The 18,134-nt window shown below is 40.3% G+C and overlaps 1 protein-coding gene across 4 annotated transcripts in view; it reads left to right on the plus strand.

The window, feature by feature from the left end:
* TNPO3 (transportin 3) overlaps positions 1 to 18,134 on the plus strand; it is a 403,460-nt gene that overhangs the window by 367,188 nt on the left and 18,138 nt on the right. The gene's annotated exons all lie outside the window — the stretch shown is intronic.

The raw sequence follows: 18,134 nt of genomic DNA on the forward strand, positions 1-18,134 counted from the left end.
CTTTGCCGTTGTACTGCCGTTGTACAGGCAACATCTCCACGGAGATGGCTTAGAGTTTTTTGGTGTTTAAATGTAGTTTTTATTCTTCAATCAAGAGTTTGTTATTTTAAAATAGTGCTGGTATGTACTATTTACTCTGAAACAGGAAAGAGATGAAGATTTCTGTTTGTAAGAGGAAAATGATTTTAGCAACCGTTACTAAAATCGATGGCTGTTTCCACACAGGACTGTTGAGAGGAATTAACTTCAGTTGGGGGAAACAGTGAGCAGACTTTTGCTGCTTGAGGTATGACACATTTCTAACAAGACTCGGTAATGCTGGAAGCTGTCATTTTCCCTATGGGAACCGGTAAGCCATTTTCTTAGTTTAAGTAAAAGAATAAAGGGCTTCATTAGGGCTTAAAAAACTGGTAGACATTTTTCTGGGCTAAAACGATTACTTTACTAAGTATATTTGGCAGATTATTACTTTTAATAGTTGTTAAATCTTGGGGATTGTTTTAATAAAAATGGCAGGCACTGTATTGGACACCTTTTTCACTGGGGGCCTTTTCTAGTCATAGACAGAGCCTCATTTTCGCGCCTCTAATGAGCAGTTGTTTTTGGAAAGCATGGCATGCAGATGCATGTGTGAGGAGCTAAGAACCACTGAAAAAGCTTATAGAAGGCATCATTTGGTATCGTATTCCCCTCTGGGCTTGGTTGGGTCTCAGCAAAGCAGATACCTGGGACTGTATAGGGGTTAAATGTAAAAACGGCTCCGGTTCCGTTATTTTAAGGGTTAAAGCTTTCAAATTTGGTGTGCAATACTTTTAAGGCTTTAAGTTACTGTGGTGAAATTTTGGTGAAATTTGAACAATTCCTTCATACTTTTTCACATATTCAGTAATAAAGTGTGTTCAGTTTGAAATTTAAAGGGACAGTAACGGTTTTATTGTAAAACGTTTTTTGTGCTTTGTTGACAAGTTTAAGCCTGTTTAACATGTCTGAACCATCAGATAACGATGTTCTATATGTATGAAAGCCAATGTGTCTCCCCATTTAAATATATGTGATATATTTGTGTCATAATGTCCAAACAAAGTAGGGATAATAATGCCATAGATATGATATTGCCCAAGATGATTCCTCTAATGAGGGGAGTAAGCATGGTACTGCATCATCCCCTTCTGTGTCTACACCAGTTTTGCCCACACAAGAGGCCCCTAGTACATCTAGTGCGCCAATACTTATTACCATACAACAATTAATGGCTGTAATGGATAATTCTATTGCATGCATTTTTTCCAAAATGCCTACTTATCAGAGAAAGCGTGATTGCTCTGTTTTAAACACTGAAGAGCAAGAGGACGCTGATGATATCTGTTCTGACATACCCTCACACCTATCTGAAGGGGCCAGGAGGGAGGTTTTGTCTGAGGGAGAAATTTCAGATTCAGGGAAAATTTCTCAACAAGCAGAACCTGATATTGTAACTTTTAAATTTAAATTTCAACATCTCCACGCACTACTTAAGGAGGTATTATCTACTCTGGATGATTGTGACAATTTGGTCATTCCAGAGAAATTAGGTAAGATGGACAAGTTCCTAGAGGTTCCGGTGCCCCCCGATGTTTTTCCTATACCCAAGCGGGTGGCGGACAAGAGTTCCCTTCTTGGGAACAATAATAGTTTCCTTAGAAATGAAGGTTTTTCTGACAGAGGCCAGAAAATCAAAACTTCTAAGCTCTTGTCAGGTACTTCATTCTGTTCTTCTTCCTTCCATAGCGCAGTCCATGGAAGTAATAGGTTTGATGGTTGCGGCAATGGACATAGTTCCTTTTGCACGAATTCATCTAAGACCATTGCACCTGGGCATGCTCAGACAGTGGAATGGGGACTATACAGACTTGTCTCCGACGATACAAGTAGATCAAATAACCAGAGATTCACTCCGTTGGTGGCTGACCCTGGACAACCTGTCACAGGGAAAGAGCTTCCGCAGACCAGAATAGGTCATTGTCACGACCGACGCCAGTCTGGTGGGCTGGGGCGCGGTCTGGGAACCCCTGAAAACTCAGGGTCTATGGTTTCGGGAAGACTCTCTTCTCCCGATAAACATAATGGAACTGAGAGCGATATTCAATGCTCTCAAGGCTTGGCCTCAACTAGCAAAGGCCAAATTCATAAGGTTTCAATCAGACATCATGACGACTGTTACATATATCAACCATCAGGGGGTAACAAGGAGTTCCCTGGCGATGGAGGAGCATCCGGGGGAGTGGGAACTCCATCTGGAAATCTTTGCCCAAATAACTCAATTATGGGGAATTCCAGACATGGTTCTGATGGCCTCTCGTCAGAACTTCATGGTCCCTTGTTACGGGTAGAAATCCAGGGATCCCAAGGCGACTCAATTGGATACAATAGTAGCACCTTGGATCTTCAACCTAGCTTATGTATTCCCACCGTTTCCTCTCATTCCCAGGCTGGTAGCCAGGATCAATCTGGAGAGGGCTTCGGTGACCTTGATAGTTCCTGTGTGGCCACGCAGGACTTGGTATGCAGACCTGGTGAATGTGTCATCGGCTCCACCATGGAAGCTACCTTTGAGACAGGACCTTCTTATTCAGGGTCCATTCGAACATCCGAATCTGGTTTTCCTCCAACTGACTGCTTGGAGTTTGAACGCTTGATTTTATCAAAGCGTGGGTTTTCAGATTCTGTAATAGATACTCTTATTCAGGCTAGAAAGCCTGTAACTAGAAAAATTTACCATAAAATATGGAAAAAATATATCTGTTGGTGTGAATCTATAGGATTCCCATGGAACAAGATACAAATTCCTAAGTTTCTTTCCTTTCTACAAGAAGGTTTGGAGAAAGGATTTTCTGCGAGTTCTCTGAAGGGACAGATCTCTGTTTTATCTGTTTTACTTCACAAAAGGCTGGCAGCTGTGCCAGACGTTTAAGCGTTTGTTCAGGCTCTGGTTAGAATCAAGCCTGTTTACAGACCTTTGACTCTTCCCTGGAGTCTTAATCTAGTTCTTTCAGTTCTTCAAGGGGTTCCGTTTGAACCCTTACATTCCGTAGATATTAAGTTATTATCTTGGAAAGTTTTGTTTTAGGTTGCAATTTCTTCCGCTAGAAGAGTTTCTGAGTTATCTGCTCTGCAGTGTTCTCCGCCCTATCTGGTCCATGCAGATAAGGTGGTTTTTACGTACTGAGCCTGGTTTTCTTCCGAAGGTTGTTTCCAACAAAAATATTAACCAGGATATAGTTGTACCTTCTTTGTGTCCGAATCCAGTGTCATAGAAGGAACGTTTGTTACACAATTTGGACGTTGTCTGTGCTCTAAAATTCTATTTAGATGCTACAAAGGATTTCAGACAAACATCTTCCTTGTTTGTTGTTTATTCTGGTAAAAGGAGAGGTCAAAAAGCAACTTCTACCTCTCTATCTTTTTGGCTTAAAAGCATCATCAGATTGGCTTATGAGACTGCCGGACGGCAGCCTCCTGAAAGAATCACAGCTCATTCCACTAGGGCCGTGGCTTCCACATGGGCCTTTAAGAACGAGGCTTCTGTTGATCAGATATGTAAGGCAGCGACTTGGTCTTCACTGCACACTTTTACCAAATTTTACAAATTTGATACTTTTGCTTCTTCTGAGGCTTTTTTTGGGAGAAAGGTTTTGCAAACCGTGGTGCCTTCCATCTAGGTGACCTGATTTGCTCCCTCCCATCATCCGTGTCCTAAAGCTTTGGTATTGGTTCCCACAAGTAAGGATGACGCCGTGGACCGGACACACCTATGTTGGAGAAAACAGAATTTATGTTTACCTGATAAATTACTTTCTCCAACGGTGTGTCCGGTCCACGGCCCGCCCTGGTTTTTTAATCAGGTCTGATGATTTATTTTCTTTAACTACAGTCACCACGGTATCATATGATTTCTCCTATGCAAATATTCCTCCTTTACGTCGGTCGAATGACTGGGGAAGGCGGAGCCTAGGAGGGATCATGTGACCAGCTTTGCTGGGCTCTTTGCCATTTCCTGTTGGGGAAGAGAATATCCCACAAGTAAGGATGACGCCGTGGACCGGACACACCGTTGGAGAAAGTAATTTATCAGGTAAACATAAATTCTGTTTTCTCTAAGCTGCTAAAACACAGGAACATGGGGCGGTCTGGGAGTACCATATCATGTGACATATAAATCTTATACCTGTGTGGTACTAAGTTTAAAAACATTTGTTCTCTTCCCATATATTGGAGCTAGGAGAGTTTTAGGTTTAACTAAGTAAAGTATAGGGAGTCTTTGGTAATAAGTAGCCAGGCAGTGAAAGTGCTAAGCCTAACGGCGTTACAACCATATATGTTATATACACAATTGAACCCTAAGTGTCTTATGGCAGAGGGATAAAACCAAACATTACTACTTGCTGATAACTTGCACATAACTGTAAATGTATTAGGATATAAGACAATTTAATACAATAAACAACAGGATTGGTCAAAGAGTTAACAAAAGGCATGTAAAGACTTTCCCCACATTCAGGCAATGTAGTACACTGGGACTTAAATATAAGCACTTGTGATATGGAACAGCCGGAGCTAGTAGTTATTCATCAAGCTTAGCTTATCATAAGCTATTAGCCCCTATTTACTTGTCCCATATTTCGCATGGATAGAGTTCGCTGTTCTACCCCACATCCTAACCTGTAAGTCCCGCACACAGTTACCCTGTTAATGTCCGACACTGCACAGGCTTAGGGGGTCACAGATACTTCAGCCAATTCCTCCTCTAACATGGCTTGTATGTAGATTATCAGCAGGCAGAAGCTCCAGATATTGTAGTGGGCGAGATGATCGGTGTAAATTACAGGTTAGATTCGTCTTCATCTCTCGGTGATCGGATGTGCTCACCGCCTCAGTAAGCGGCTCTCTCCCAGAGGATACGTTGCTTTCCATGTAGTTAAAGTCGGCTGTGGACCAAATATATTCGTTCAGCTGGGTGCTCCATATGGCTTCTCTTGGATTTGCTTGCGGCTTCTTCGGTAGTACTGCTCCGTAGTATGCAAATACTGCAGAGGTGGCAGAGTGCCGTAGGGGAGTGCTCTGCGCACATACCTGATGGGACGCCATGATGTGCTCAGGGCCCTTATTTTCCGAATGTGGCATTCCTGTTGCATATTGAGGAGCGTCTCCTCTCTGTTGCGCGCCCCATACGCTAGAGTTGCGAGAGTCCACTGCTTCACACTTCGACACCGCTTCTTGCTGCGGTTCAACGGCAGTCCTCAGTTCCCCAATTAGTGCATGTCGGTGGGCATCTAAAGATATCAGCATGTTGCGAAGCATGTTCGATAGTAGCTTCTCCATATCTACGTGCATGCTCATCTTCCTGGGGCTCTTAGTAAGTAGGAATAGTAACGTTCAGTATATTAGTGTCTCATACAACCACAGGATTAGAGTATAGAAGATAAGTTCCTATTGGTAATTCAAGATCGTTTAAGTTCTCTAAGATGGCGGCTTACTCCATGCTGTAAATCTAGAGATCTAAAGATTCCTCGTGCTATGTGCTGACAGCCTCTTTACTTGCATTGTCCATGCAGCTCGCCCTACATCTCAAGGTTTTATGAGCACAATATTAAAGTAAAAAGACTCAAAAACTTGCGTATAAAAATGATTTTATAAGTCAGATGTCGGGAGCTCTGAAAACACATGTCTGTTCGCCTCGGCTGCTGGCTCCGCCCCCCGGATACTTGAGCTTTTAAAGACTCCATGGACAAGAAGTTGGAGGGTTTACTTAAAAAGATTTATGTCCAAAAGGTCTGCTCTTGCAGCCGGCTGCGTGCATTGCTCCTGTCACCAGTGCAGCAGCTTATTGGTTTAATGCTCTGTCCGAGTCTCTTAAGACTGAGACTTCTTTAGAGGAGATCCAAGATAGGATTAAAGCTCTGAAGTTAGCCAATGCTTTTATTAAGAATGCCAAGCTCCCGAGATACGGATCGAGGTCCAGGGATCCCCAGGCAGAACTGATGGATGCTCTGGCAGTTACTTGGTCCTTCAGCCTAGCATACCTGTTTCCCCCGTTTGCGCTTCTGCCTCGGGTCATTGCTCGAATCAAGCAGGAAAGGGCATCGGTGATCCTCGTTGCTCCTGCTTGGCCTCACAGGATTTGGTATGGAGATCTGGTGGACATGTCATCTCTGCCACCTTGGAGACTTCCGTTGAGGTAGGATCTTCTAATTCAAGGGCCCTTCCTTCACCCAAATCTAGTTTCTCTGAAGCTGACTGCTTGGAGATTGAACGCTTAATCCTATCCAAGCGGGGGTTTTCTGATTCGTTCATAGAGACCTTGATCCAGGCGCATAAGCCTGTAACTAGAAAGATTTACCATAAGATATGGCGTAAATCCAAGGGCTACTCATGGAGTAGAGTTAGGATTCCCAGAATTTTGTCTTTTCTCCAAGAAGGTTTGGAGAAGGGTTTATCGACAAGTTCCCTAAAGGGTCAGATCTCTACCTTATCTATTTTGTTACACAAATGTCTGGCAGATGTCCCAGATGTACAATCTTTTTCTCAGGCCTTGGTTAGGATCAGGCCTTTGAGAACTAAACTCAGACTCCATGGAGGAGTAACTGGTTTGAACAAAGTTCTTCAAGGCGCTCCGTTTGAGCCTATGCATTCCTTAGATATTAAGCTGTTATCTTGGAAAGTTTTATTTCTTGTTGCTAGTTCTTCAGCTCGAAAAGTGTCTGAGCTCTCAGCATTGCAATACAATTCACCTTACCTTATTTTCCATTCAGATAAGGTAGTTTTACGTACTAAACTAGGGTTTCTTCCTAAGGTTGTTTCAGATAGGAACATTATTCAGGAGATTGTTGTTCCTTCCTTGTGTCCTAATCATTCTTCTCAGAAGGAACGTCTTTTACACAATTTGGACGTAGTCCGTTCTTTAAAATTATACTTACAAGCGACTAAGGACTTTCGCCTGTCTTCTGTCATTTTCTCTGGAAAACGTAAGGGTCAGAAAGCTACGGCCACCTCTTTCTTTTTGGCTGAAGAGTATCATCCCTTTTGCATATGAGACTGCTGGACAGCAGCCTCCTGAAAGAGTTACAGTTTATTCCACTAGGGCTGTTGATTCTTCATGGGCATTCAAAAATGAATCAACCATATACAGAGGAAACAGTTTGAACGGTGTAAATTTAGCCAGGTTAGTAAGGTAACTAAAGTGAAAGTACTGTTGAGATACAGGTGACTGCACTTTATCCTCTTAAGAAGTACAATACACTGATGGTCCCCCCCTGGACACGAAGCACCAAGCTAATCAGCGTAAAGGAGTTCCTCTCTCCTCACACCAAATTGAATGTAGGAACCTGACCTTCCGGTCAACAAATGCATCCAGGTATATGATCGGGATATCAAGCACATAAATACAAGCTGGAAAACTTGCGCATCTCTGCGATATCGCACATACCTCCAATTTTGCAGCGCTCCAGTGTTCATTACCTGGGATGCAGTTCGGTATACTGTGCGCAGAAATCGCTTCCTGTTTGAGGCAATCCTCGGCCCCCCGTCCTACTGGCACGTCCGGTTTGTTGCGCCAAACTCTGCAGCCACCAGCTTTAGGCTCCGTGCTCACTCAGACCAAAATGGATACATGAATAAAGAAAACGTGTGTGTCATTTCCGGATATTGTTGGCGCCAAAATTTTTTCACTTACGTTGTGTGTCATACTTACCGCCAAATTTTTTCATTATTTTAATACCCAATTGATATTTGCCTCTTGCCTTTTTCTATGTCAGAGGCCTATGCTATTTCAATTTTTTCCCATTCCTGAAACTGTCATATAAGGAAATTGATAATTTTGCTTTATATGTTGTTTTTTCTTTTACATTTTGCAAGATGTCTCAATCTGATCCTGCCTCAGAAGTATCTGTTGGAACTTTGCTGCCTGACATCGGTTCTACCAAAGCTAAGTGCATTTGTTGTAAGATTGTGGAAATTATATCTCCCAATGTCATTTGTAATAGTTGTCATGATAAACTTTGACATGCAGATAGTGTGTCCATCAGTAATAGTACATTGCCAGTTGCAGTTCCTTCAACTTCTAATGTACATGATATACCTATGAATTTTAAAGAATTTGTTACTGATTCTATTCAGAAGGCTTTGTCTGCATTTCCACCTTCTAATAAACGTAAAAGGTCTTTTAAAACTTCTCATTCAGTTGATAACATTTCATATGACCGACAACATAATAATTTATCCTCCTCTGATGAGGATCTATCTGATACAGAAGATCCTTCCTCAGATATTGACACTGACAAATCTACTTACTTATTTATTTAAAATAGAGTATATGCGTTCTTTATTAAAAGAAGTGTTAATTTCTTTGGATATTGAGGAAACCAATCCTCTTGACGTTAAGTCTAAAAAACGTTTTAAATGCTGTTTTTAAACCTCCTGTGGTTACTCCAGGTTTTTTTTTCTTATTCCTGATGCTATTTCTGATATGATTTCTAAGGAATGTATTAAGCCAGGTACTTCTTTTATTCCTTCTTCAAGGTTTAAAAAATGGTATCCTTTTCCCCAAAACTCTATAGAATTTGCTGATAAAGTCCCCAAAGTTGATGGGGCTATTTCTACTCCTGCTAAACTTACCACTATTCCTATGGAAGATAGTACTTCCTTTAAGGATCCTTTAGATAGGAAGCTTGAATCTTATCTAAGGAAAGCCTATTTATATTCTGGTCATCTTCTCAGACCTGCAATTTCTTTAGCTGATGTTGCGGCTGCATCAACTTTTTGGTTGGAGAATTTAGCGCAACAAGAATTGGATTCTGACATATTTAGCATTATTCGCTTACTGCAATATGCTAATCATTTTATTTGTGATGCCATTTTTTTATATTATCAAAATTGATGTTAGATCCATGTCTTTAGCTATTTTAGCTAGAAGAGCTTTGTGGCTTAAATCTTGGAATGCTGATATGACATCTAAATCTAGATTACTATCTTTCTTTCCAAGGTAATAATTTATTTGGTTCTCAGTTGGATTCTATTATTTCAACTGTTACTGAGGGAAAGGGAGTTTTTCAACCTCAGGATAAAAAAACCTAAGTGTAAATGTAATGCTTCTAACCGTTTTCGTTAGGGATGCACCGAAATGAAAATTCTGGACCAAAACCGAAAATTCAGGATGCCCTTTGCCGAAACCCGAAACCGAAAATGACATTTTTTTTTTAACAAAATGGTTTTTAAAATATTTTACTTTTTTCTACAATTTTATTTATAATATTATAGATTAATTAATTTAATGAATCTGAAATTAAAAACTACAAGCAAATAAAATAACCACAGTTTTATTGAAAGTGACACCAAAATTGGACAAAAAAGGATAGATTGAAGAATAATGTATTGTTGATATTAATTTAAAATCAATGTATGTTGACATTCTTCAGTTCTATGCAACAAAATCAGATTTAACAGATTTTCTTTAACAATTATCCAAATAAAATATAGCCCTAGAAAACTACTATTATATCTATGTAACAGTAAAACAGTAAGGGCTAGATATATTACATTTGATTGGTAAGCTTTACCAATGCTCTGTCTGATTATATTTCCAACTTCATATTGACTTTAATGGAGTTGGAAATTTAATCAGAGGAGCATTGGTAAATGTTTACTAATCAAAATATAATCTAGCCATATGTCAAGTAATAAACTCAAACGAAACAGCAGCTTTAGGCTAGCTTCATGCAATTACTAACATTCTAATAATTGCTTACACAATTTATGAAAACAGGAAAAACACATAAGGCAAAGGGCCTCTAGTAATTTCTAACTTGTTTATGTAAACAACAATATTTCCAAATTTGAAAATTATTGTGCAAAACAGTGCAAGAGACAGCAGTAAAACTAACCTCAAATTTTAACCAAATGTAACCTCGAATCAAGAACAATTTTTTTCAGGGCTACACTTTTTTTAATGTAAATAAAATAACTACACATATAGCAAATTGGAATGATTTCTACTTAAGTAAAAGTGGCAGGTTTCTTTTCAAAAACAAAAGTTGCTCAGCTTTCTCGCAGGAGAGACGGTTCCTCTTCTCATCCAGAACGTGAGATGCTGCGCTGAATAGTCTCTCACTCTCTGTGCTGGTGCTTGGGGCAGATAAATACCTGCGTGCAATCCTTGCAAGCAATGGAAAGCGTTCTTTGTTTATGCGCCAGTAGTCAAGTGGATTGTCGCTTCTGGCGATGGGTAGTTCAGCTAGATAAATCTCCAGTTGTTGTGGCACTGCTGTGGATCGGGGTGCTGCTTTCCTGTAGAATCTCGTCAAACATGTCAGAAAGCGAGGGAGTGTGCTCATCACTTATACGTCGTGATCGTTTCTCTGGCTTTCTCTGGCACACTTTCTCTGTGCTGTGCATCAAGTCTCCTTCACCAGATGCTTCCATCACCTCCAGCTGTGCCTGTATCATTTCTCGTGCACGCTGCTTTTTCTCTGAGTCAAAGTAATGGTCTTTAAATTGAGGGTCTAGTACTGTGGCAATGCAGTACAGAGGGTTGGATTCAGTGTCTTGAAAGCGTTTAACAGCCTCCAATAGAGTGCTTTTAGCTGTTTTTACGCCATGATCTGTTGTTTGCACCTCTTTTCCCAGCAGACGCTTCAGTGCTGCAATCAAGGGAATAACTTCAGCAACAGATGCATTAGCTGAGCTTATTTCCTTGGTTAACTGTTCAAATGGAGCTAGAAGAGACACAATATTTTCATTTAACATCCACTGATGTGCACTTAACGTTGCTGGCAGTTCGTAATCTGCCATGTACACAGCCAAAACTCGCTTTTGTTCAAGTAGACTTTGCAACATATAGAAGGTGCTGTTCCAGCGAGTGGCTACATCTTGCTGCAGTCGTTTGGGTGGCATTCCAAACTGTACTTGCAAAGCTTGTAATCGGGAATAAGCAAGAGGAGAATGCTTGAAGTGACCCACAATTTTACTCCCTCATTCACAGCCAACTGCAGCGTGTGTGCCATGCACGGTATGCTATTGAGTCCACTGTCCTCCATAGCCTTTACCATGTTCCGTGCATTATCTCTGACAATCAGATGCACTTTAGACTTGTCAATGTGCCAAGTTTCAAGCATGCTAGCTAAAGCCTCTGATATCGCTGCTGCAGTGTGTGACCCAACAAACTCTTGTGCCTGAAGCAAAATGAGTTGCAATTTAAAATCGGCATCTATCCACTGCGCTGTTAAGCTGAGCATGCTAGTTGGACTTACATCTGAGCTCCAAATGTCGGTGGTAAAACTTAAAGCTGTGATGTCTGTGTTCAGGAGCTTATGAATGTGTTTTGAAACACGATCAAACATTTCAGGTAGACAGGGTTCTGAAAAATATCGTCTGCTTGGCAGTGTGTAACGCGGCTCAATATGTTCTATGAGCTTATGAAATCCAATGTCTTCCACAACAGAGAATGGCTGGTCATCTAAGGCAATAAATTCCATTACTTTCTCTGTAATTCCACGTGCTTTGGCACTATCATTTGTAAATTTCTTAGCATTTTCAAAGAATGTGGCGACAGATGGTGTTGGTGTGCTAGTAGTTGGGGTACTTTTAAGCATGGTTGCTTTTCTGTACTCTTCATACTGAATTGTATGTCGTGTTTTCAGGTGGTGTATCAACCCTGTTGTGGAAAAGTTCCTCGACACTGTACACCCTCTCGAAATTTCTGCTGAACAAACACTGCAGATGGCAAATTTGATGTCCTTATCAGAAACTTTGAAATATTTCCACACCGCTGACATTTTAAAGTCACTGAAAGAAGACTATGCCTCAGCTATAACAAACTTTATAAAGAAAAAAAAAGGAAAGTGACTCACTAACTTAAATTAACTTTATTTTATTATTTTTATTTACTAATAAAAAAAAGGTACATAATATACAGTGCAACCCAAAGCTGCCATCTCAGATTTTTTTAAACTGAATCGAGGGGGTAAATGAGTAGACTAACACAAAATATAAGTGCATTAGGCTGATCTGGTCCATAATAATTAAAGAAGGGACAGACAGTATAGTAAAAATAAACTTTCATGATTCTGATTGCTGGGCATGTAATTTTAAAGAACTTTCCAATGTACTTTTCTTTCATGTAATTAGCAAGAGTCCATGAGCTAGTGACGTATGGGATATACATTCCTACCAGGAGGGGCAAAGTTTCCCAAACCTCAAAAGGCCTATAAATACACCCCTCACCACACCCACAAATCAGTTTTACAAAATTTGCCTCCTATGGAGGTGGTGAAGTAAGTTTGTGCTAGATTCTACGTTGATATGCGCTCCGCAGCAGGTTGGAGCCCGGTTTTCCTCTCAGCGTGCAGAGAATGTCAGAGGGATGTGAGGAGAGTATTGCCTATTTGAATTCAATGATCTCCTTCTACGGGGTCTATTTCATAGGTTCTCTGTTATCGGTCGTAGAGATTCATCTCTTACCTCCCTTTTCAGATCGACGATATACTCTTATATATACCATTACCTCTACTGATTTTCGTTTCAGTACTGGTTTGGCTTTCTACAACTTGTAGATGAGTGTCCTGGGGTAAGTAAGTCTTATTTTCTGTGACACTCTAAGCTATGGTTGGGCACTTTTTTATAAAGTTCTAAATATATGTATTCAAACATTTATTTTCCTTGACTCAGGATGTTCAACGTTCCTTATTTCAGACAGTCAGTTTCATATTTGGGATAATGCATATGAATAAATAAATTTTTTCTTACCTTAAAATTTGACTTTTTTCCCTGTGGGCTGTTAGGCTCGCGGGGGCTGAAAATGCTTCATTTTATTGCGTCATTCTTGGCGCGGACTTTTTTGGCGCAAAATTTTTCTGTTTCCGGCGTCATACGTGTCGCCGGAAGTTGCGTCATTTTTGACGTTTTTTTTTGCGCCAAAAGTGTTGGCGTTCCGGATGTGGCGTCATTTTTGGCGCCAAAAGCATTTAGGCGCCAAATAATGTGGGCGTCTTTTTTGGCGCTAAAAAAATATGGGCGTCACTTTTGTCTCCACATTATTTAAGTCTCATTATTTATTGCTTCTGGTTGCTAGAAGCTTGTTCACTGGCATTTTTTCCCATTCCTGAAACTGTCATTTAAGGAATTTGATCAATTTTGCTTTATATGTTGTTTTTTCTTTTACATATTGCAAGATGTCCCACGTTAACACTGAGTCAGAAGATACTTCTGGAAAATCGCTGCCTGGTGCTGGATCTACCAAAGCTAAGTGTATCTGCTGTAAACTTATGGTATCTGTTCCTCCAGCTGTTGTTTGTACTGATTGTCATCACAAACTTGTTAATGCAGATAATTTTTCCTTTAGTACTGTTACATTACCTTTTGCTGTTCCGTCAACATCTAATGCTCAGAGTGTTCCTGATAACATAAGAGATTTTGTTTCTAAATCCATTAAGAAGGCTATGTCTGTTATTCCTCCTTCTAGTAAACGTAAAAAGTCTTTTAAAACTTCTCATTTTTCAGATGAATTTTTAAATGAACATCATCATTCTAATTCTGATAATGGTTCTTCTGGTTCAGAGGATTCTGTCTCAGAGGTTGATGCTGATAAATCTTCATATTTATTTAAAATGGAATTTATTTGTTCTTTACTTAAAGAAGTCCTAATTGCATTAGAAATAGAGGATTCTAGTCCTCTTGATACTAAATCTAAACGTTTAGATAAGGTTTTTAAATCTCCTGTAGTTATTCCAGAAGTTTTTCCTGTCCCTGATGCTATTTCTGAAGTAATTTCCAGGGAATGGAATAATTTGGGTAATTCATTTACTCCTTCTAAACGTTTTAAGCAATTATATCCTGTGCCATCTGACAGATTAGAGTTTTGGGACAAAATCCCTAAGGTTGATGGGGCTGTCTCTACTCTTGCTAGCGTACTACTATTCCTACGGCAGATAGTACTTCCTTTAAGGATCCTTTAGATAGGAAAATTGAATCCTTTCTAAGAAAAGCTTACTTGTGTTCAGGTAATCTTCTTAGACCTGCTATATCTTTAGCGGATGTTGCTGCAGCTTCAACTTTTTGGTTAGAAGCTTTAGCGCAACAAGTAACAGATCATAATTCTCATAGCATTATTAATCTTCTTCAACATACTAATAATTTTATTTGTGATGCCATCTTTGATATCATTAGAGTTGATGTCAGGTATATGTCTCTAGCTATTTTAGCTAGAAGAGCTTTATGGCTTAAAACTTGGAATGCTGATATGTCTTCTAAGTCTACTCTGCTTTCCCTTTCTTTCCAGGGTAATAAATTATTTGGTTCTCAGTTGGATTCTATTATCTCAACTGTTACTGGAGGGAAAGGAACTTTTTTACCACAGGATAAAAAATCTAAAGGTAAATTTAGGTCTAATAATCGTTTTCGTTCCTTTCGTCACAACAAGGAACAAAAGCCTGATCCTTCATCCTCAGGAGCGGTATCAGTTTGGAAACCATCTCCAGTCTGGATTAAATCCAAGCCTTTTAGAAAACCAAAGCCAGCTCCTAAGTCCACATGAAGGTGCGGCCCTCATTCCAGCTCAGCTGGTAGGGGGCAGATTACGTTTTTTCAAAGAAATTTGGATCAATTCCGTTCACAATCTTTGGATTCAGAACATTGTTTCAGAAGGGTACAGAATTGGCTTCAAGATAAGGCCTCCTGCAAAGAAATGTTTTCTTTCCCGTATCCCAGTAAACCCAGCGAAGGCTCAAGCATTTCTGAATTGTGTTTCAGATCTAGAGTTGGCTGGAGTAATTATGCCAGTTCCAGTTCTGGAACAGGGGCTGGGGTTTTATTCAAATCTCTTCATTGTACCAAAGAAGGAGAATTCCTTCAGACCAGTTCTGGATCTAAAAATATTGAATCGTTATGTAAGGATACCAACATTCAAAATGGTAACTGTAAGGACTATCCTGCCTTTTGTTCAGCAAGGGCATTATATGTCTACAATAGATTTACAGGATGCATATCTGCATATTCCGATTCATCCAGATCACTATCAGTTTCTGAGATTCTCTTTCCTAGACAAGCATTACCAGCTTGTGGCTCTACCGTTTGGCCTAGCTACAGCTCCAAGAATTTTTACAAAGGTTCTCGGTGCCCTTCTGTCTGTAATCAGAGAACAGGGTATTGTGGTATTTCCTTATTTGGACGATATCTTGGTACTTGCTCAGTCTTCACATTTAGCAGAATCTCATACGAATCGACTTGTGGTGTTTCTTCAAGATCATGGTTGGAGGATCAATTTACCAAAAAGTTCATTGATTCCTCAGACAAGGGTAACCTTTTTAGGTTTCCAGATAGATTCAGTGTCCATGACTTTGTCTTTGACAGACAAGAGACGTCTAAAATTGATATCAGCTTGTCGAAACCTTCAGTCACAATCATTCCCTTCGGTAGCCTTATGCATGGAAATTCTAGGTCTTATGACTGCTGCATCCCCTTTGCTCGTTTTCACATGCGACCTCTTCAGCTCTGTATGCTGAACCAGTGGTGCAGGGATTACACAAAGATATCTCGATTAATATCTTTAAAACCGATTGTACGACACTCTGACGTGGTGGACAGATCACCATCGTTTAGTTCAGGGGGCTTCTTTTGTTCTTCCAACCTGGACTGTAATTTCAACAGATGCAAGTCTTACAGGTTGGGGAGCTGTGTGGGGGTCTCTGACAGCACAAGGGGTTTGGGAATCTCAGGAGGTGAGATTACCGATCAATATTTTGGAACTTCGTGCAATTTTCAGAGCTCTTCAGTCATGGCCTCTTCTAAAGAGAGAATCGTTCATTTGTTTTCAGACAGACAATGTCACAACTGTGACATACATCAATCATCAAGGAGGGACTCACAGTCCTCTGGCTATGAAAGAAGTATCTCGAATTCTGGTATGGGCGGAATCCAGCTCCTGTCTAGTTTCTGCGGTTCATATCCCAGGTATAGACAATTGGGAAGCGGATTATCTCAGTCGCCAAACGTTACATCCGGGCGAATGGTCTCTTCACCCAGAGGTATTTCTTCAGATTGTTCAAATGTGGGGACTTCCAGAAATAGATCTGATGGCCTCTCATCTAAACAAGAAACTTCCCAGGTATCTGTCCAGATCCAGGGATCCTCAAGTGGAAGCAGTGGATGCATTGTCACTTCCTTGGAAGTATCATCCTGCCTATATCTTTCCGCCTCTGGTTCTTCTTCCAAGAGTAATCTCCAAGATTCTGAAGGATTGCTCGTTTGTTCTGCTGGTAGCTCCAGCATGGCCTCACAGGTTTTGGTATGCGGATCTTGTCCGGATGGCCTCTTGCCAACCGTGGACTCTTCCGTTAAGACCAGACCTTCTGTCGCAAGGTCCTTTTTTCCATCAGGATCTCAAATCCTTAAATTTAAAGGTGTGGAGATTGAACGCTTGATTCTTAGTCAAAGAGGTTTCTCTGACTCTGTGATTAATACTATGTTACAGGCTCGTAAATCCGTATCTAGGGAGATATATTATAGAGTCTGGAAGACTTATATTTCTTGGTGTCTTTCTTATCATTTTTCCTGGCATTCTTTTAGAATTCCGAGACTTTTACAGTTTCTTCAGGATGGTTTGGATAAAGGTTTGTCTGCAAGTTCCTTGAAAGGACAAATCTCTGCTCTTTCTGTTCTTTTTCACAGAAAGATTGCTAATCTTCCTGATATTCATTGTTTTGTACAAGCTTTGGTTCGTATAAAACCTGTCATTAAGTCAATTTCTCCTCCTTGGAGTTTGAATTTGGTTCTGGGGGCTCTTCAAGCTCCTCCGTTTTGCATTCATTGGACATTAAATTACTTTCTTGGAAAGTTTTGTTCCTTTTGGCCATCTCTTCTGCCAGAAGAGTTTCTGAATTATATGCTCTTTCTCCAACATAGGTGTGTCCGGTCCACGGCGTCATCCTTACTTGTGGGATATTCTCTTCCCCAACAGGAAATGGCAAAGAGCCCAGCAAAGCTGGTCACATGATCCCTCCTAGGCTCCGCCTACCCCAGTCATTCTCTTTGCCGTTGTACAGGCAACATCTCCACGGAGATGGCTTAGAGTTTTTTAGTGTTTAACTGTAGTTTTTCATTATTCAATCAAGAGTTTGTTATTTTCAAATAGTGCTGGTACGTACTATTTACTCAGAAACAGAAAAGAGATGAAGAATTCTGTTTGTATGAGGAAAATGATTTTAGCAACCGTAACTAAAATCCATGGCTGTTCCACACAGGACTGTTGAGAGCAATTAACTTCAGTTGGGGGAACAGTTTGCAGTCTCTTGCTGCTTGAGGTATGACACATTCTAACAAGACGATGTAATGCTGGAAGCTGTCATTTTCCCTATGGGATCCGGTAAGCCATGTTTATTACGATTGTAAATAAGGGCTTCACAAGGGCTTATTTAAACTGTAGACTTTTTTTGGGCTAAATCGATTGATATTAACACTTATTTAGCCTTGAGGAATCATTTATTCTGGGTATTTTGATTTAATAATATCGGCAGGCACTGTTTTAGACACCTTATTCTTTAGGGGCTTTCCCAAAGCATAGGCAGAGTCTCATTTTCGCGCCGGTGTTGCGCACTTGTTTTTGAGAGGCATGGCATGCAGTCGCATGTGAGAGGAGCTCTGATACTTATAAAAGACTTCTGAAGGCGTCATTTGGTATCGTATTCCCCTTTGGGTTTGGTTGGGTCTCAGCAAAGCAGATACCAGGGACTGTAAAGGGGTTTAAAGCTTAAAACGGCTCCGGTTCCGTTATTTTAAGGGTTAAAGCTTCCAAAATTGGTGTGCAATATTTTCAAGGCTTTAAGACGCTGTGGTGAAAATTTGGTGAATTTTGAACAATTCCTTCATGTTTTTTCGCAATTGCAGTAATAAAAGGTCGAGGGAGCGGTTTCTACTTTAAACAAACGCACCACTATTCCCATAGAGGATAGTTGTGCTTTCAAAGATCCTATGGATAAAAAATTAGAAGGTTTGCTTAAAAAGATGTTTGTTCAGCAGGGTTACCTTCTACAACCCATTTCATGCATTGTCCCTGTCACTACAGCCGCATATTTCTGGTTTGATGAACTGCTTAAGGTGCTCGATAGTGACTC

The sequence above is a fragment of the Bombina bombina genome, chromosome 6, assembly GCF_027579735.1.
Source record: "Bombina bombina isolate aBomBom1 chromosome 6, aBomBom1.pri, whole genome shotgun sequence".
In the NCBI taxonomy this organism is placed as follows: Eukaryota; Metazoa; Chordata; class Amphibia; order Anura; family Bombinatoridae; genus Bombina; species Bombina bombina.